This window comes from Corythoichthys intestinalis, chromosome 8, assembly GCF_030265065.1.
Source record: "Corythoichthys intestinalis isolate RoL2023-P3 chromosome 8, ASM3026506v1, whole genome shotgun sequence".
In the NCBI taxonomy this organism is placed as follows: domain Eukaryota; kingdom Metazoa; phylum Chordata; class Actinopteri; order Syngnathiformes; family Syngnathidae; genus Corythoichthys; species Corythoichthys intestinalis.
Genome location: NC_080402.1, coordinates 47,913,357 through 47,934,659, shown reverse-complemented (window position 1 = coordinate 47,934,659; position 21,303 = coordinate 47,913,357). Strand labels below are relative to the sequence as shown.

Genomic DNA, 21,303 nt, shown 5'->3' with positions numbered 1-21,303 from the left:
ATTTCCATACCAATGTATCAATAATCGTTGTATCGCAATATCGTAATCGTGAGCTTTGTATCGTATCGTGAGGTACAAAGGGGTTCCCACTCCTAGTCAAGAGTGTTGCTCGTGATTCAAAGTACAGTGATCCCTCGCTACTTTGCCCTTAAAACCTCACGCCCTCAGTCCATCGCGGATTTTTTTTTCAATTAAAAAAAAAAAGAACATTTAAATTACAGATCAGCTGTCCCGAGCCGATCATGTATTCTCACTCCCTCCCTCCCTCCTTCTCCCTGCTCTTTGTTTGTCAGGGAGGCAGTGCACTTGCACTGGAATTGTTTATTAAAGTTAACGATGACTGACAGATGAATGTGTTGGATCTTTCCAGAGTCACGAACTTCAGAAGCTGTGGCAACTCACTGAGTGCAAATGAGCAGCTCCGAGTGGATTTGAGTAGACTCACTCAATGAAGCATTTAATAAAGCCAAGCATTTTTCTGCTGCAACTTTATTCTTCTTTAAAAATAATTCGGTGGACAGTAACACGTTTAAAACTTATCATAATTATTATATTTGAAGTGCTTAAAAAACATTTATTAAAAAAAAAATAATAATAATAATAATAATATATATATATATATATATATATATATATATATATATATATATATATATATATATATATATATATATATATATATATATATATATATATATATACATATATATTTTTTAATATCACTGTGGGGGAAAAAAAGCGGAAAAAAAACTTGTATGTATCTCTTCCCAAAGCTAAATCTGAATAAATATACTTAGCACACACGTTTTTTTTTTTTTTTTTTTTTTGGGGGGGGGGGGGGGGGGCGCTACTTTGAGGTTTTTCACTTATCGCGGCGGGTTGTGGCCCACGTTAACCGTGAAAAATGAGGGATCACTATATCTTGTTATAAGCACAGTTTGTTTAACAATATATTGTTAGAAACAGCAACGGTCAGGCTGTCAGATTCAAATCTAAGTTGAGATTGTTTTTGCCTATTAAACTGCCTTTAAGAAGTAGCCTACAAGGGGTCGTGTACAGGAAGGCGATAATGATAAGAAAATAAGGCAGCACAAACCAAAAGGAAAACGTACAAATAAAAGACTAAAACAGAGTTACAGAGAAGGCAACTAAATGGAAATTAATAGAGAACCAAGAAAACAGACAAGCAGTGGAAATAACTACTAATAAATAAGGAGTAAAGCTGAGAGTATCTAGAACAAACTGAAAGAAAAAGAGCACACAAAAAGAAAATAAATAAGAATGCACAATGCTTAATGAAGTGTATTCATGATATTCTTTTACTGTCATTTTTGTTTTGCTAGACCTTTAAAATGTTACTAAACGCCTTCTTCCATTTGTAATTGTGTAAATGAAGATAAAGGCAGTGTTTACATTCTCGTTTACCCCATGCTTTGCTGAGGGGGAAAAATGTGAGAAATGGCGAGCCGATAATAAAATCTTAATTGGTTGATTAGATAGGATTAAGCTCATTGATTGGCCAGCAGCTGAGGGCTCACCTGCTGTGGCTACCGTTTAATTGGCTGGCTAAATAGCATTTGAATGAAAGGCACGCGTGCACCCACCCCCACATACTGACACACACAGACACACACGTACAGCGTCCAAGTAATTTTAGCCAAATGTCCCGATACTGTATAATATGTGGAAGGCCAAGGTAGTGCCAAAACAAGAAAGGGAAGGTAGTGCCAAAACAAGAAAGACACATTCAAACATAACATAACATAACATAACATAACATAACATAACATAACATAACATAACATAACATAACATAACATAACATAACATAACATAACATAACATAACATAACATAACATAACATAACATAACATAACATAACATAACATAACATAACATAACATAACATAACATAACATAACATAACATAACATAACATAACAACATAACATATTATGTGAGAGTGTGCATGTTCCCTCATTTATCCTAATATTTAGCTCCACAATAGCGCCTGTAGCGCACACACGCATGCACGCCCACGCACAGGCCCAAAGGCTACATCTCAATGACGATATGTGTACACTATTAATATGCATATTCAATTAAAAAAAGAAGTGCGCGTGTGGAAATGTGGAATTCACTATAGGGAAAAATTGGGGTTGCCAAGTCCCTGGGGAAAAAAATGTAAGGGATACCTCATTACCCTTTATTTTTTTGTCTGTGAAAAGTGATTTTTTAAATTATAATTCTAAAATCATAATAATTTTACTCAAAACTGAATTAATCATGTACATATTTGAGTGATATAAAGGCATGAAAAACAATACTTAGCAGCAATGTATTTTAATAAAAAAAATGCATTAAAAAAAAAAAAACATGTCATGCTGAATTTAAAACTGTATAATTTAAGCCTTTTGCGCGTGTGTGTATGTGTGTTTTTAAAAACACTTTTTTTTTTGAAAATGTGCAAACATTAAGTCAGAGGTTCATTTTTGTAACAATTTAGGTGTGTTCAAAGCCCTCTCAGAAATAACAGTTTTGCAAAAGATCACTCCAAATATAATGAGGAAATGCAAACGAAATTGAACACAAAAATATAATACAAATAGTCAAAATAAAGTACACCGAGGAGAACAAGAAAACAAATCTCGTATTTTTCGGACTATAAGTTGCACCTGAGTATAAGTCGTACCAGCCATGAAATGCCCAACGAAGAGGGAAAAAAACATATATTAAGTCGTACCGAAGTACAAGTCGCATTTTTGGGGTAAATTTACTTGATCAAATCTAACACATAGAACAGATATGTCATCTTGAAAGGCAATTTAAAATAAAAATACAATAGAGAACAACATGCTGAATAAGTGTACAGTATGATAATGTTACATGACGCATGAACAACCAAATGAGAACGTGGCAGGTATGTTAACGTAACATCCATTAAGAGTTATTCAGATAACTATAACATAAAGAACATGCTAACAAGTTGACCAAACTATCAGTGTCACTCCAAAACACCAAAATAACATGTGAACTGATATTATAATGTGTTCATCATTTCACATATAAGTCGCTCCTGAGTATAAGTCGCACCCCCTGCCAAACAATGAAAAAAACTGTGACTTATTGTCCAAAAAATATGGTAATCATCATTTTGAACATGCTTTTTACTGGCACTTCATTCAAACCGCTTTTCTCCCACATTCTTGTGTTGTCTTCCGTTTTCCTCGTGGCCAACGCCAGTGCCTCCTCGAACAATGAGATGAGCGAGATAGTCATTGATCTGTCAACTCATTGGTCAGACAGCAAGAGAACGGGGGAATACATTCGCCTACATATTCTTGAAAAGCACCATACCATTATTCGTTCATTCTAGAACTAAAACACAATTTTCGAATATCATGAAAATACGGGACAAAGCGTGTCCCTTGTAAGCTTATTATGGCACGCATACTCTTATCTGAATACGGGACGATTCTGTTTTTCAAGGGACGGTTGGCAACCTTAGGGACAAATGTAGTCTGCGCTCATTTACACAGATGTGATAATGTCATAGTTGATGATGTAACATATACACTTTACACTAGTTGATACGTGTGTGAATCTCACCTTTGGTGTGGGGACATTTTTCTTCAAGGGAACATTGCGGTAAGGTGAAAAACACTATTTGTGCCATACAGATTACATACATTACTCACATTCTTGGCACATCTGCACACACACACTCTAGTGCAAAAGAGCTCCAAAACTAGCTCCCTTAACGGCATGCGAAGGTGCAATGTGTATGAGAATGTGCTTTGATGCAAATTCTTTCAATCACCCTGTTTCGTTTTAATGGTGAGCTGCTGGATACAAACTACAAAGAGTGTTAACATAACATACTGTAACAACATGGGGGTAAGTTACTGCACAGTGCCTCCGGGGGGACGTTTCACCACCTCAACTTGTGCTTAAATTCACGGTGGGTTAAATTCACAGCAAGAAAACAGAACATTTTTCAGAGGAGTTCCTAACCCCAAATCCCAACACTAATTATGTGTTGTTGTTTTTATTCGTATACTAAATCATTTAGGAGATTAGCTCTTGTCTGTATTTTTTTTTAAAGGGGTACGTATCAAAATGAATTTATAATCCCAAAATCCTAACGAACACTTGCTTTGCAAAACCCTAATTCAAATGGGCTTTCATGAGAAATATTAATATATATTCCTGTACAAGTTAACCACGAACCAAATGACATGTCCACCTAGCTACTTACCTACTCTTCCTTCCAACTACCATTTGCCAAAACTACTGGCCAACAATCTGATCTTATCTATCGACCTTTCAAAAAGTAACCTCCTTTCTACAGCAAAACCAAACTACTAACGTCCCTCATCTCACTGACTGACCAACAGTTCAGCGTTCCTCCCCATCACTTCACGGACTGACCTATTTTACAGACATTGATAATTAACTATTTGCTCATTTGTTTTTCCTTTGTTCTGACCAACCAACCATCCTTGATTCCTATTTCAATTCCTAAGGACCAATACTGTACTTACAGTAGCTACCTACTTCTCCATCTACCTAACTACTACATACTTGCTTCTGACCAACCTACCGACCAACTACTTAGGCTAGGTTCAGACCGCAGGTCTTGAGTGAGGCATTAATTTGATGGTCTGAATGTGAGAAGCCGCAAAGAAGTGGACTATTTCAAATACGATCTGGGTCACTTTCTCTTGTGGTTTAAATCTGATCTGGGCCACATTATACCCAGAATGTGGCGGCAGTCTGAACTGTGAAGTCTCCCAAATCGGAATTCATGCAGCCATTAGGTCAGCAAAGAGCGAGAGCAGCATGCACGACGACAGCGATGTAGCTGTTCATTAGTGTTAGCGCCTAGCTTGAACTCGGCTTTTATTATGCATGAGGCTGTCTTGACCACAGTTTTTAAAAAACAATGAAGAAAAGGATAAGCCTGATAATGCTCTGTTTCTTACTATGCGCCAAATGAGCTATATTTCAGTATTGCTTACATGGCTGAGTCGAGGCAAACTGACACATAAGGCTTATCCGTCATGCACGCACAGTGCGTCGTTATTTGTTTTGATGCATCTGCGCATGCGGGTCAGTTTGCTCGGTGCATGTCGGTCTGCGAATTAGTGCTCATGCATAATACTTGAATGGGCTCAACGGACAAAGGCAGTCTGAGCGGGCATGCCACAAAAACAGATATGACAAAAAAATCGGAATTGTGCATTAAGACCTAACCCCTATGAAGGTAGCCTAAGTGACCTACTTCTACCTGCCTAGCTATCTACTGTAGCCTACATACTCTCCTATTGATCCACTTTCCCCACAATTGCCTTCTTAATAACCTTATGAGTAGGGATGTCCCGGTCCGATCACTTGATCGGAAATCAGGCCGATGATGCCATTTATCAGGGAATTGGAATTGGGTGAAAATGATCTGATTTTTAAATGAAAAAATTATGTTTTCCTGCTTCATGCTCGTACAGCCACTCACCCTCCCTCCAGCCAAGCAGTGTAACCAAAACGTTTTTCATGATCACTAGTGCAGCTCGTGTTTGGTACTTGAAGTTAACGATGTTTGACAGTTTTGCAGTTTTTATCTGGCCAGAGAATCCTCAGTAAATCTACGATCAAAGGCACATGTGTTAATCATTGTTAAGCTTGGTACAAACACAGTCTGAAGTGTGCTGTGGCAACTCATTCATTGTGTAAGTGAGAGGCTGTTCTTGGCAGTGTAAGCATCAAAGGAATGAATTTGAGTGGACTCACTCAATGAAGCATTTGATAAAGATGATTTTTCTACGGTACTCTTGCTTAGAAATAATTCACATTATGAAGGCGGCACGGTGGGACAGCGGTTAGCATGTCCACCTTAAAGTCCTCGGATTGTGGGTACAATCCCGGCTCTGGCCTTCCTGTGTGGAGTTTGCATGTTTTTCCCGTTCCTGCATGGGTTTTCTCCGGGTTCCGCCACATTCCAAAAAACCATGCATGGTTTGTTGCTTGAACACTCTGTATTCTCTTTATGTGTGTGTGGGTGTGTGTGGGTGCGTGGATGGGTATGTGCCCTGCGACTGGCTGGCAACCTGTTGAGGGTCAGTGTTTTTAATCTTACTTTAAAAAATTAATTAATTAGAGTTACAAATTACTTCTCCCAAAAAGTAATTGAGTTAGTAATTCAGTTACCTGAATGTAAGAGTAATTAGTTTCTTGGCAAAATAATTAATTACTTTTCATGGTTTTTTTTTCCCATACAAAAAAAAAATAAAAAAAATAGGTCACACTATATGAAGTTCAAAGGGTTTTTGGGACAGTTGCCCTAGCTCAAATCTTTACTCTAAACTTAACTAGACACAGGCGTATTGTGGATATTACGATAACTAAATAGTAACTTTTGCTATGCTTGGAAGTCATTTAATGTTGTGAATCAACCGTTAAAATTGCTCTCGTTATTGCATGAGTTCCCTTCTGTCTACTTTCTACACGTGAAAGTTTTAAAACTGTTTCATCATTTAAAGATAGATTCAAGTCAAGATTTTGCCGATTTAGGAGTATTGTAGATAAAAAGTTGCTTAGGTTCGCTAGGAAGGTTCTCTACAACAGAGCCTTTCTGAGAAGTCTATTGCTTAAGGATGGCGGCCGTTTACTGATGCTGGCAAGTGTATCATTTCGCATCTACTTCTCTATACATTGGCTAACGCAGCCGAGTGTCATTTCGCATCTAGTTCATATACATGTGATATCTCGCGTAGCCTCATGTCGGCGTAGTTTGTAGGCTGTCGGCTACAGTCAGGTATCATTGGCGCCAACTAGCGTAGCATCGCGTTTGCAAAGGCGTCATAACTTCCTCTTTCCCACTCCCGCTCTTCTCTCTCTGTGTCTCAACGACTTTTCTCGCGTCATTCAACCAAAGTAGTAACGCAAAGTAACGCACGCCTTTACATCCTCAGTATGTTAGGGCCTCCGCCCCTCCCTCCTGACACCTAACCCACCTTGGGAAGGTGTACGTGTTTTTATCTGATTACAGGTTGAGACGGGTGGAGCGGCCACAGGTGGGGGCAACTAACAATCAGCCTTCCTTAAAAGCCAGTGGACGCCACCACCTCGTCGCCCGATCAACTCGTCTGGTTGATGCTCACGCCCCCCTAACACAGTAACGGTAACGTCATTGCAAAGATGAGAAAAATAATTCATTAGATTACTCACTACTGAAAAAAATAACGTCGTTATTAACAACACTGTTGAGGGTGTACCCCGCCTTCTGCCTGGAGTTATCTGTGATAGGCTCCAGCATCCCTGCGACCTTCGTGAGGATAGACAGTTCAGAAGATGAATGTTATGGAGAGTGATTAAAAGTATGGGGTTAAAGGTGATAAAATGAAAAATGGGGTTGCACCTACATATTGTGCTGGTGCACCTTAAGTAAACAGTTAGGCGCACCAGTGCAACCAATGCAAAAAGTAAGTGTGGAGCCTTGGCTATATATGATAATTAACACTTAATAGTTAATTAACAAATATAATTTTTTCCAATATCGTTCAGGCCTAATTTATATATTTTATATACACATTTTATACATATGTTTTATACTCCGCAACACACCCGGAAAAAGCGGAAGAGAAAGTACTGTAAAAAGTATAGTACTTCATATAAAAATACATACAACAACGGCAGGGTAAAACATAAAAATTCGATACTTTTTTTCAGTATCGAATCAGGACTCGGTATTGGCAGATTGTCACTCGGGTGCAAAAAAATCTATGCGATCGGGGTCATCCATACTATTGGGCTCTCACCTGTCCACCTGCTACATACCAACCCAGGACCTAACTATCCATCTACCCACATACTATTATCTACTAACCATCCATCTAGTGACTTCTGTATGTCAGAAGCTGAAAGTTCCCCCTGCCTGGGGTGTCAAAATGACTTCTGCCCCCTTTCACACTTATTTCAGAAACCAAAATGAAATAAAATGTGAAAATTGTGTTTTTTCCCCCCCCATTCTCTCTGGAGGATCACTTTAACTCAGACAGGCCACGCTGTCCGATTTATGAGAAGGTTGATCTTCATAAAATCCCAGTTGGATGCTGCAGTCATAAAAGTAATGCTTTTTAATAACCCTGCAGTCAGAAGACACTGACAGGCTGTTTGAACACCAGCTTAGAAGACAAAATGCATCCAAACATTTTATTTTGCTAATAACATCAGCAGTGACTCTCTTACAGGGATGCACCAAAGACTCTATCCAGTTTTTGTTGCAGGATTTTGCAGTCTTCTGAAGAAAAATGTGTAGTTTAAAAAATATACATATTATCAAGGAAATCAAGGCACGCACTTGTTTACCAAATGATGTGCTTCTTTTGTATACTTTCACAGGGTGATCATTGCAGTCTCTTATCACTTAGTCATGTAGTTGATAACAATAAGTTGTAAAAGTGTGTTTTACAATGTTTGTGTGGAGTTGCAGTATGTTGGGGTGAATACACAATGGAAGTTGTACTGTACATTGCATGTATGGTATTTACAATGCAATGAGTGGGCTTTCTTGTCAGTTTGTAAACAAGGGCATATTTATTTTAATCAGAAGGACTGGAGTGCGTCCATCAGTAGTACTGACTCAGGGACCTAGTGAGATTTCAGACATACCGTCTTTAATATATGAATTTACAAATAGTAAAAAGAACAAGGCAATGTCAAAAATTGTGTCTTGGCACATTTACCACACTTCTGTACAGACAGCATGTTTCAACTCTGATGATTTGAATGTAAATGTGAAAATGCTAAATACCGAAAAACAAGGGCGTAGTTTTGGTCTCAACATTGGTAGGGACAATATAACAGCATAACCTGCATGTACACTTCTTGATCGGGACAGGACATTAATGAGACCACACAGATTATTGAATGGGGGTCAGGGCTACATTTCTCATGAATATGAACCTAATTAATTGAAAGGCTAAATGATCATTTCGAAATAAATCTGTATTGACTTATACTAACTTTCATGTGTATTGGTTCTGGTGATACAACGTTCGATTCAAACCTTTCTTTTCAAAAACTACTAAAGAAACATTTAGAAGTGCAAGTCCCTATATTCCAAAAATGGGGTGCTATCCAAGAATGGGTCCACTTCTGGGGGACACTGAAGCACCCCGAGTGTCAAACTAAAGTATTGTCATATAAAAGTGATTTGCGAAAAAAAAAGGATGAAAAAAAATCTGAGATATCCAAGGACTGATCTACATCTGAGGCGTACTAAACAGCCCCAAGACTCGTACCAATGTACTCTAATGAAATTCTGATGTGTGATTTCATTTCACATATGTTTTTTTTTTTCATGTCAGATCGTGTTCATGTCAGTGTCCCCCAGAAGAGGACCCATTCTTGGATAGCTTCCCGTTTTTTGTTTTGTTTGTTTGTTTTGATTTTTGATAAAGGGACTTGCACTCTGAAGCCACTGCGTTGCATTACCATATTGCAAAAATGGAAGCGATGATTTAAATTAGGGACAAATGGCTTGACTTTTTTGATCCTTGTGGAGGCTGGCCTGACAGCTGTAGTTTTGCAGGTTATCAAGTTCACACAGTTTATTGTTATGCTAATGCTGATGCAGTTTGGAGTTTCAGTAGCAAAATTAGTGGTGTTTCCCCCACTTCACAACATTGACGTCTTTTTACAATACTGTTTTACGAAATTTTCAAGGTTCGCAGTGAGTAAGCAACAGGCACACTTTTGCTTAATAGACAATGTTTATTGATTAGAAATTGCAAATAAATGAATAAATGGAGTTTAATTGATTACAATCCCACAAAAGCAAGCAAAAACAACATCAAGCATCACTCAGAATAACAAACATAGCTCAGAATAACTACAACGCTAGGTCTGAATTGTCAAAAACCCCTACAAAGCAGTTAAAAACACATCAACACGCATAACTTTGGCGCTAGATAATTAGTTGTCGAAGCTAGAAATATCCCTGCGCCAAAGTGCAATGAGTTCCCCTATGATAATGAAATCAAGCTCTTACCTGTCGACAATGAACGGAGGGCCACACAACGTTCCTGGTTTGAGCAATCAAGGAACTCCGGCCGAGCGACTACGCATGAAATCCTCTGACCGACCCTAGGTGTGGCCCGGAAAAAGTCCGCTCTTATAGGCATATGCCACGTGATAACAGAGGGGGCCAACCTCTGCCCTCAGGAGACATATTGCCTGCCCAAACATGGTAAATTTGACATGTTTTGCCCAACCTCTTAAGGAGATTAGTCTCGTGTCCAAATATAATTGGTTCACTCGTTGCACTTTTGAGCAGCATCATATATCTTGGTTACCATAGCAATGAGCTAAAACTCCCGTCAGCATGGCGAGCATAACCTGATAAGAAGTTGCATTATCAGTCCAAAAGAATGTGTGCACCTAGAGCACACATTTAGTTACTCTTCTCAAAGGCAGTATGGCGCAGTTAAAAAGCAGTTATGACGCAGTTATGTTTATATGTGTATAGTTATACATATATGGATCAATTCGGGTCACAAAAAAGGTTACAAGATCATAAAAAGGTCATAAAAATGTTAGAGGTGTTTTTTCCAATACAAATACTTACAGTGGTTGTTGCTGAAAGAAAAAACTAATACCCCTCCTCTTCGACGGGAGCAGAGGAGGCGGCATGTTGTCGACATGAATCTGTCGGGGCTGTGTGAGTGTGCCTGTGTTGCTGTTGGGGGATGGGAGAGAGGGGGTTGGGGCTTATGTCATCAGCCAAACAAATGTACATTTGTAGGGAAAAAATTGGACAGCATATTCAGCAAGTAAAAACAGATAAATGTAAGTCTGAATATAATGAAAATAATTCACTTAGTAATAGTAGGGTCTATCCTATCCTTACAACATATGGGAAGACAATCTAAATGACCTATACCACTGAACTTATTATATAATGCAAATAAGATTGCTTAAAAGTTGGTGGGGATAATTTGAGCGTCCTGAAAAGTTGGTAGTGTTATGTCCCTACCGTCCCTGTGCAAACCTACGCTCTTGCCAGAAAATCAGGATACAAGTTACAAACAAAACTTACGATAACAGGGAGGACGTAATGTGAAAAGAGACAATGTACCACAAGAGACTGAAAAATAAAAGTACAAACAAAATATACGAGACAACGAGCAACACCAGGACTTCACTCAAGAGGCTGAGGGTTGCTGACTGGTTTACATTTGGTTATCCTCATAAGGATCACACATAAAACTAAATCGAAGATAAAACACTGACCATTACATATGCAATGAGTACTTTGTGTTCCCTGTGACTGCCGACCAATCCCAAAGTCAGATAGGATAGCAACTCTGAAAAGGATAAACAGAGTTGAACATGGATGGATGGATGGCTGGTTAAATAGTATATGACAAAAGTTTTTGTCGATAGGATAGCAACTCTGAACAGGATAAACAGTGTTGAAAATGGAGGGATGGATAGATAAATATTGTATGAGAAAGGTTTTTGTTTCTTCTGAGTCATCCAGGTTATGATAATTTGCCGTTTCGCATGGTTGAGCTGAGGCAAATGAATGTTGAAGATGTTTCATCTTCTAACCAAAATTCTTTATTTCATCGGTCTGGACAGCTTCTATTGATGCCCCACTGTGTGCCTTAGCGGTAGGGTGTTGTTTTTGTTGTTGACCTCTGTTGCTTGTGGAATTCCTGGTCTGTATACCAATCAGTCGTTTACTCGTTTTGAGTTTATTTGGGTCCAGAATTAGCAGTTAATTTGTACCTCATTCTGTCTAAACTCATTTGGACTTATACAGTATCTAAGGGTTGCTTATTTCACCCACCATTCCTCTTCTATCAGTACACAAAGTCATTTAAAAGTGTTCAGAAACTTGCTTAGCACTCCCTCGACACCATTTAAAAGAGTAAATATCAGCACGCCTTCATGGACTGACATTGTTTTTTTGCTTTATGTGATTTCAGAGGCATCGCTGATGGAATAAAGACGAGATGTGAGGAAGTGTCACCTGCGGCTGTGAAGCACGAGCCAGGTAATGTGAATGGACAGGTGCGGGAGCAGAGATCAGCAAAACTAAACTATATAAAATGGCATCTCCCCCGGGTGACAGAGTTGTGATCAAAGTGTAACAGGTGCAGGCTTTAATTGAAATTGGCCTTTTTAATAAAGCGGCGGAATAACAATGAAGCCAAAGCGGCTTAACGCGCGTCTGCCTCCCTCCCAGATGATTTCAACTCTCACTTGATGTTGTGACAAATACAATTGACTTGTTGCCTTTGAAATAAGTCATCAAGGCTTTATTCCTGCTGCGCGCTGACAGCGTTTCAATGTCGCGTGGTCAAAGTTGACGACGCCATGAGGGCTTTTCAGATTTTAAATTATAATGATGAGCAAAACAGGAGATGAACCAAAGCCTCAGTTGAGGCATCCGTTGATAAAGCTACACTATAGGTCATAAGAATCTGCATATCGGAACAGATTCAAATGCTTTTTACTGTCACTTGACAATGCTAAGTCGTTTTTTTTTTGTTTGTTTGTTTGTTTGTGTGTTTGTTTTATTCTAGGCATACATTTTTTTTTAACATTTTCGTCTCAGTACAAATATATATACAGCACAGGGGCGCTGGAAGTCACTCACAGCAGGGGGTGCTGAGGATCTTTTTTAGTAATTTCCCTCCAAAAACAGCCTTTTCGATCTGAATTTGTCATGCTCGCCCGTTTTCTCCATACAAGGCATGCACAATGGCAGTATATACACATGCCGGATAGTTTATGTACTACTACTAGGCTACTAGAAAGACAGCGTTCTATTTCACCTACAGTTTGTGTTAGAGTTTTTGTATTGGAAATAAAAGCGCCCGTGTATTATAATGCAAATCCCCACAGCTAGATGGCGCAATGACACACAAACACATTTGAAAACTAAAAGGGCCAATAAGTTTCGGTTAACACCCCCTTTTCACGACACTAAAATTAATTGCACAAGAATATCTAACAGCGCTCTGCCCAGTCACAACTTAACAGCAAGAACAAACAATATGGCTATGATGCAAGCATGTCTCACCTATATGAAGACGCCGAAGGAATCAAATTGAATTTTAGAAAATTCCGCTATTTTTGTGAGGGAACTGTCGCTAATTCGTTTTTGTGCCATGGTAATGCCTCCTCTGTCAACAGGTTACTTTTCCATTCCAATAGCGCCTTATTCAGCGTAACCAGATAGCTGGGGAAAAAAAAAAAAAAAATTATATATATTTAATCCCTAAAATTAGATATGCTATTGTTTCAATGTTTTATTTTTTTATTTTTAACAGAAAGAAAAAGAATCTACCCCTAAAATTTTTTTCTCCCCAACACCAGGGGGTGCTGCAGCACCCACAGTGCACCACTTCCCACGCCACTGATGTTGGGTTTTATAACAATACCTAACTAGATTCATATTTTCATACATACATGTGGATGAAATATTGATGTATGTAATGAATATGTACTGAATGCATTCATGTGAATGGTAGCGTGACTCCCCTTGAACATTGTGCTTCTTTTACTCACGCCCTATTTTGTCTGCCGGCATCCGGCAACTTCATTTACAGGCATTTGATGTTTTTAATATTTTCTAAAAGTCTAGGAATGTAATCTAATCTTCTAATCTAGGAATGTACCGAAAGCGAAACTGAAAACAGAATACTGGAGTCATTTGGCTGAAAAAAACGAAAACTGAAAGGCCAAAAAATATACATGAATATAATTCATTTTTTATTTTAATTTTGTATTAATTATTATTTTTATTTTATTTTTTTTTCCGATAAATGCCCTTTGCCTTGGCATTGGTTCTACAACCCCAGAGGCTCCCGACATTTAGTTTGAAAGGTGCCGATTCTGAAACCTCATCGGAGGATGCGTTCCAGGTGTTCTGTCAGATATTGCACACCATCAGAAATTGCAACTCGCTGCAAGTTTTGGACACTTGAAAAATGGGTCTCACGCCTCCACTTACTAAGCTAAATGAGATCTAGATGTACGTTTGTGTAGAACTGTAGTTCACAACAACAACAACAACAAAAAGCCATTCCGTTTACACCGAAACTAGTAAATCTCTTTACAAGGCTATTACAATTTCTCTACTCCTTAAAATAAAACTTTGCGTTTTCTTATGCAACATGTGGAATCAATCAAGAACCAGGCGAGTGGGCTGAGTTCTAGCGGCGACGAAGCCAAGCAAAGTCGCTCCCAGCCGAATTAAGTGTCAACTGGCAGAGGGGGGTGTTGAAGTTGCTGAAAAATAGAGAGAAAAAGAGGAAGTTGTCAATCTATAAACATATTGTACTAAACCACAGCAAATGCACATGTGATCATTTAAATATTACTTTAATCAACAATATACAAATTTACTCCAAACTACTCACGCACGGGCTCAAATGCACTGTACTCGATATGACGTGGGACATCAGTGGAAAGAAACTTCATAACGAGAGTGTTGCAGCAATGAAGCAAATTTATTTTCCTTCGTTTAATAATTGATACATTTCTTTGATACCTCAAAATAATTCCAAGCCACGGACATGCTGGCTGTGAGCCAGTAGTTTTAGCTAGCCGTGCTTTGATTATGTCATCACATGAGGACGAAGGTTCTTCAAATTTTTCAGTGGTAAACTATCGGCCTTTTAACCAAAAACCAAAATGCAATTTTAGCTATTTTCGGCCGAAAGTTTTCAGCACAGAATTTTCGGTCACATCTCTACATAATACATAATATTTTTTAGAACAATTACAGTATGATTTTTTTTTTTTTTTTTTTTTCTTTTTAAACTTTTGTTTGTGTGCATGTTGGCCAGGGAAAGAGTGCCTTGCATTTGATTTCTGTTGTTGTTGTTATTGTACAATTTAATCTGAAGGGACAGCCAATGTCCTGTGACTGCATTAGACAGGCATTACTGTACTGTACTGTACTGTTCTAATACTTTGTATATTCTGTTTATTACAGTAAATTGTCTGAGTACATCGGCTGTAAAAGTAATTCGTAACCGTGTTTTGGTACAGTGCGGTGCAGCTTTGAGTTTTAAAGCTGTATTCTGTATTTTTTTTTTTTTTTGTTAGTTTTTTTTAAATTCTGTAATCACCAAATGTGACGGTAGTGTCATATTAGGTAAGCTGTCAGACTCTCATTACACTCGTCACGTCATATTTACAGATATTACAATAATAACGATGATATTTTTGTTGTTGCGTGATGTTGGTGTCTGCAAAAATGAGTGTAGAATGACACACACTCTTAAATCTCTGGCATCCAAATACCGGCCGTCTTTCTCTTGATCTTCTGCTGCAGTGGTCCAGAGGTGGTAGTGTAGTCCAGATTAATGTCTGCGGTCCTGACCACTCAGCGAGGATATCAGCAGGGTTCAGACTACACTTTGATTTACACTCCTTACACATTGACACTTAAACTAAACCTGCGTGAATATTGCCCCTGACATAGGCTGAGCTCTCCCGATTCTCGAGAGAGTTGAATAGCCCCATTCCAGTGCAGTGTAAGGCCACCCTTAAGCTGAGTTCATGCCAAGTAAATATAGGATGGCATAGGCTATACCCATCGCCAAACGCAGTTTAGTATTCACACAGAATTTAACATGGCCAAAAGTCGAAACCCATGAAACCAAAAACCTTACCGGGGTGAAATTTGGCCGGAATGCAGTTCCAGTAAAAGATTTGGGGCCGAAACTGGGTGTAATGGTGCTTTGATCCCGAAAATATGATGGCAACTGTCAAAACCCTTTCTTATTAAAAAAAAAAAAATCAACCAATGTCAGATTTACATTCCCAAGTGTATAATAATAAAGTGCTTGTTTAGCGTAATCCGTTTCCACCGATATTTATTAATCATTTATTCCACGGATGGCACGGAGCTCTCCTTAGCTGCAGCAGTTATCTGAGTCTGATGAGTCACGTCGATGTGCGCATGAACACAGCAAACCAACCTGGACTCAGTTGTCCATTCAATTGGCTGACATAATGAAATGTGATCCGCATGGATAGTTAGCTCTGGTTAGTTCAAATGCACGTTTTGTGGAACAGCAAAAAAAAAAAAAAAAAAAAAAAAGAAAACGTAAACTAGCTTTTTGAATTGATGCGATAAAAAAGGGCAATGCAACAGAAAATTGATCAGATCTTTAAGGGAAAGGAAAGAGTTGAAGAGGCTTATTTTATATTATTTGCTTTGAACAGAACATTCAGAACATCTTCCACGTCAATATGTACTTTGGACTTATTTTTAGGGCTGTCAAATGACTAAAATTTTTAATCGAGTTAATTACACCTTAAAAATTAATTAATCGTAATTAATTGCAATTCAAACTATCTATAAAATATGCCCTATTTTGCTGTAAATTATTGTTGGAATGGAAAGATAAGACATGGATATATACATTCAACATACGGTACATAAGTACTGTATTTGATTATCATAACAATAAATCAACAAGATGGCATTAACATTATTAACATTCTCTTAAAGCGATCCATGGATAGAAAGACTTGTAGTTCTTAAAAGATAAATGTTAGTACAAGTTATAGAAATTTTATTTTAAAACCCCTCAATGTTTTCGTTTTATGAACATTTGTAAAATTTTCAATCAAAAAATAAACTAGTAGCTCGCCATTGTTGATGTCAATAATTACATCATGCTCACTCATGGTACTAACCCATAAAATCAGTTGGACCCAAGCGCCAGCAGAGGGCGCCAAACACCAAAAAACAAGTAACAAACGGACATTACACTATACTGTCATTTTAATCTGTTTGAGCGGGGCATGTGCATTAATTGCGTCAAATATTTTAGCGTGATTAATTTAGAAAATTAATTACCGCCCGTTAACGCGATATTTTTGACAGCCCTACTTATTTTTGTTCATCTATGTTAGGCTACTTATCTATTTCCTTATAATTTAAAAAAGTCAATGTTTGTGTGAGCTTCAAAAATATATTCCATTTTATTTAGGGTTACTGCTGTTTTTGTTAACTGTTATGTTACAAATCATTGAAAAAAATACAATTTTGAATGATATTTTGTTTCTCATGTATGCCTTGTGATAGTATGTGTAATGCAGTAGCCAAATGCATACGTAAAACCAGTTTTTTTGTCTGGATGTTTTATAAGTATAAATGTGCCAAAAGTAGTTGTGTCTGCATTTCAGTGGTTTTGGACGGTTTGACACTAAAAAAAACGAAAAAGAAAACTCTTGCTCCATGGCGACCTTCATGTCAGAGAGTTATGGCAAAAAATTCTAGCCACTTTCACCCCTGGGTGCAACCATTGGTTAGTGGCAGCTAGTCACGTGGCAGCTGAAGTCACGTGAATGGGAAAAATATTTGATTGGCTGCTTTCTCAACATCACTGAAATCAGTCAAACAATGCAGTCAGACAAAGATAAATCCACACCATCTTCTTGTGGTGTAAACGTTCATCGGTGACATCATGGGACGAGGCCTGTTTGGTAAAAATGGTGACATTGCGTCGTGCTAGATGCGCATCACTGTCGCCAGACTGCCTATCGCCATTGAACGCGCAATAATATTGACTTCGTATGGAAACCCATCGCGCGAAGAGAATAAAACTTGCTCAGCGAGAACACAGCTTTAGACAGCTGCCAAAGGGGAAGCAGCACTTTGAAACAAATCATCCAATGCATTTGTAACAACTCGGCGAGACCACTGTAATGCTCTTTACTTTGGAGTCAGCCAGTCCTCCTCAAAGATCTCGACTTGGCCCAAAGTGCCGCTGCCTGCTTTTTAAATGAAAAGCTTAAGAGAGAGCTCTGAGTTCATGTTTTGGTCTCCTTCCAATAGCTGGCTGTCTATCCATCTATGCATGCACTTCTGTGGGTCTTGTTTCAATTGCAGCCAACTGACTTTGGTCCACAGGTTAGGTACACCCAAATGGCCAGTTAACCGCAATACTTTATAAGATTATCTTTTAAAATAAATTGTTAGTACAGTAAGTTTTAAACTGGGTCTTGCCTCGCTTTACGCTCTAATTTTGTTATTGTAGGCCTCTGCTGCGTGCTGCTGCTTTATTAAGAGTTCAGCCATGAGGCATTACAATCCTCCGATAAATGCACTCAGAGACTAATTTGGCAACAAAAAGACGTCAACAAAAAGTGGAAAATGAACATGCAGGGAAACACAGGACAGTGTTGAGCAGTACAGATGCTCGCTGTATGTGTGTGTGTGTGTGCATGTGTCTCGTGGCCTTATTTACGAGACTCATTTACAGTAAACAGATGAGTTAGGGATTCTGTTTATGTGGCACCGGAGGGGGTGCACGGGGGTGTTCGTGGGAAAGACTGAAAGATGCCGGGCTGCTTCATGCGCACAATGATCTATTTATCAATTCCCCATCTGAGGACTCTTCTTCTCCTCCTCCTCGCTGACCTACTTGCTCAATCTCTTCACAGCACTTTCAATTCAACTTTAACAACACTTTTTTGTTGTTTTGTTGCCTTTTTTTTCTCTATTTTCTGCTGCCGCGGCATCATCCCATTCCCCCTTTTCTCCCGCATTTCATTTACTTTAGATTGCTTATCGGCCCCCGGAACAAATAAGATACTGCAGAGACAATTGGACACTCGGCTTGTTGTCTTTGTGTGTGCTTAGTTTGTTTTCAAATGAGAATAATGGCAGAGTGCGTGGATGATAACAAAAGGGAGAGAAATCATAACACTGCCGCGTTCGTTTAATTAACATGTAAACATGGAGCCTGGAATATGAGCTGATTCGAAGAAATGCATGGTAATTTCTTTGCAGGCATGCCACGTAATTGCAAATGTATATTTTTAGAGTTGACAATTATGCAAATGACAATGCCCAAATAGAATTGGGCATGGCATGAGGGGCAACTGGAAAACAATTAAGTGTGTATTCTCATTATGTTACGGCATAGAGATGTTCTCATCGGGAGTTCTAAAACCTAAACTGACAAAAATATGTCCTGTGAATTTAACACACCACAGAGAAGAGTATTATTAACAAGCCTGCCGAGCCTATCCAATAAAGCTCCGAAATCATGAAAAATAGAGCCTGCCTTATGATTGCAGGACCGTCCGTTTAGGCAGACCTTCAGCTGTACATACCTCGCTCTCCCTAGCTCTTTCCAAGTATTGCTCAGTCCTGCCTAATGGCATAAACAAAGTTTAGCCAGGGTTAGTGGAAATTACAGAGTATAAGCTGCACGTACACCTGCAGTTCATGTTGTTGTTTCTGTATGTCATGACAAAAAAGGCCCTGCTGGACGAGTCTAAATGTTGCTTCACATCATGATGTCAGGGAACAGTTCAAAAGTGTTATTTTGGGCATGACGGCAATGTATTGACGTAAACTGCCGCACTGGGAGAATGTTAGCTGACAGCATCCGACAGACAGTGCTATGTGACAAATGTGACAACGGTTGTCACTCCACATATTTGATCAGATACATTGCACATGTACTAGAGCCTAATGTAAAGAGACCAGTGGGGCTGCCAGTCATTCAGTTATAGTCTATTGGGAGTAACATTATACACGTATTACCGTGTGTCCAATCAGATTTGAGTTTAAAATGCAATCAATTGACCTGATAACAAATATCACCAACCAAAGAAACAGAATTTCTTTAGGTGTACGTGGAGTTACTATTTTTTAATGATGCCAGGACATAGCCCTTTTAATGTATTTTGTTTTTCTAGGAGATTTGTTTATTGATAAGCGTTTGTTTCTGCCAAAACAAACAAAGGAGTATTTTGTGATGGGTTATGGATTGACTCTATTGTGCAGTGGTGTTTACGATTAAGCATCATAAAAGCCAAGCTAAAGTGTTATTTCAACAAATGCGTCAAAACCTGGTAAGCAATTCTGTTCAGAAGGGAGGAAACTATGCCTGTTCCAGCAAATGGTGAATGTTTTGCAGGACTCCAGACTGCGACAAAATGATCACATTTTGCAACTAAAATTAGAGCCAGTGCGAGTATTTTTTTTTCATCTACTCGCACAATCGCGACCAGTAACAATGCGTTTTTTTGTTTGTTTGTTTTTGTTATTGACAAACTCCTTCACGGATAAATCCACTAGTTGGTGGCAATGTAACAAGCTGGTTTGCCAAGGGAAAATACAACAGAAGAAAAAGGAGGTGGAGGTGGGCCATGTGTCAAGCAGTTGCCCTTTGCCCAGCGGCAGGGTCAGCTCCTTCTGACTCGATGCCGAGCGACCTGGAGTTTATAAAAAATACATGGGGAGAATTAAACCACAAAAGCGACCCACGTGGTACTCCAAGTCACACAAGCGAGCATTCGCTTTCACTTTCGTGACTGTCAAATTGCCGCCACTTCCAGGAGAGGGAAACCCACAAAATAGACGCCTGGCGAGGCTCCACCTGTCTCGGCCACTGTTACACACACGTCCCCCTCGTCGTGACCACGCTGTCCCTCCCGTGTGATGCATTGAAATGCGTTCATGAAAGAAACTGTGCTCACAAAACTGACTTGGACAAGCTGGTAACAGATCACAGAATATACAGTGTACATATATACAACCCCTAGCATAAAGTATGGAATCAAAGTCTTGGACAAGCACTCACTCAGACATTTGATCATGTAAAACAAACTCGGGTAAAAAGCTTGAAAAAATAATGAATTAGTTCCAAATTGCAACTCTTTAACATTCAGATACACTAACAGAAATTGAGAAAAAAAAAAACATTGTGGTGATCAGTAAATGATACATTGTATAGAGCAAGTGCAGGGAAATCTATATGTAATCAGTCCATTCTGAGGGAAAAATGGAATCATGAGAAACAAACAAAGAAATAACAATCAAAACACTACTCTAGTATTTAGTAGCACCACCTCTGGCTTTTATAACAGCTTGCAATCTCTGAGGCATGGACTTGATGAGTATTCTTCATTAATTTGGTGGCAACTCTCTTTGTTTGCAGTTGCCAGATCATCCTTGCAGGTCGGAACCTTGCTGTGCACCATTTAAAAAAATTTTTTTTTTTTTTTTGCGTTTTCAGTAAAAATGTCATTGTCAAAAAAAATTGTCATGCATAGAAAATGCTGTTGTTATAACTTATTGCCTCATTCAAAGCTCAAATTATGTCAAATGTAGTAAAGTGTCAAAAGTATTATTGTTATTATTATTTTAATATATATATACAGCACAGTTAGTTTTCTCCATAGTCCTTCTATGGGCTTGTGTTGTCCTAAGTGTGGGGGGATGAATAAATAAATAAAAACTACATATGTATGGA

The 21,303-nt window shown here is 38.6% G+C and overlaps 1 protein-coding gene across 3 annotated transcripts in view; it reads left to right on the top strand.

The window, feature by feature from the left end:
* Window positions 1-21,303, top strand: part of LOC130920524 (protein ELFN1-like) — a 185,325-nt gene that overhangs the window by 81,420 nt on the left and 82,602 nt on the right. Inside the window, exons 1-2 of one of the 3 annotated variants that reach the window (XM_057843818.1) lie at window positions 6,111-7,178; window positions 11,992-12,059. The gene's annotated coding sequence lies outside the window, so the exon portion shown is untranslated. Of the gene's footprint in view, window positions 1-6,110; window positions 7,179-11,991; window positions 12,077-21,303 lie in introns of those variants that run through there. The other 2 variants (XM_057843816.1, XM_057843817.1) reach the window with 2 other exon arrangements.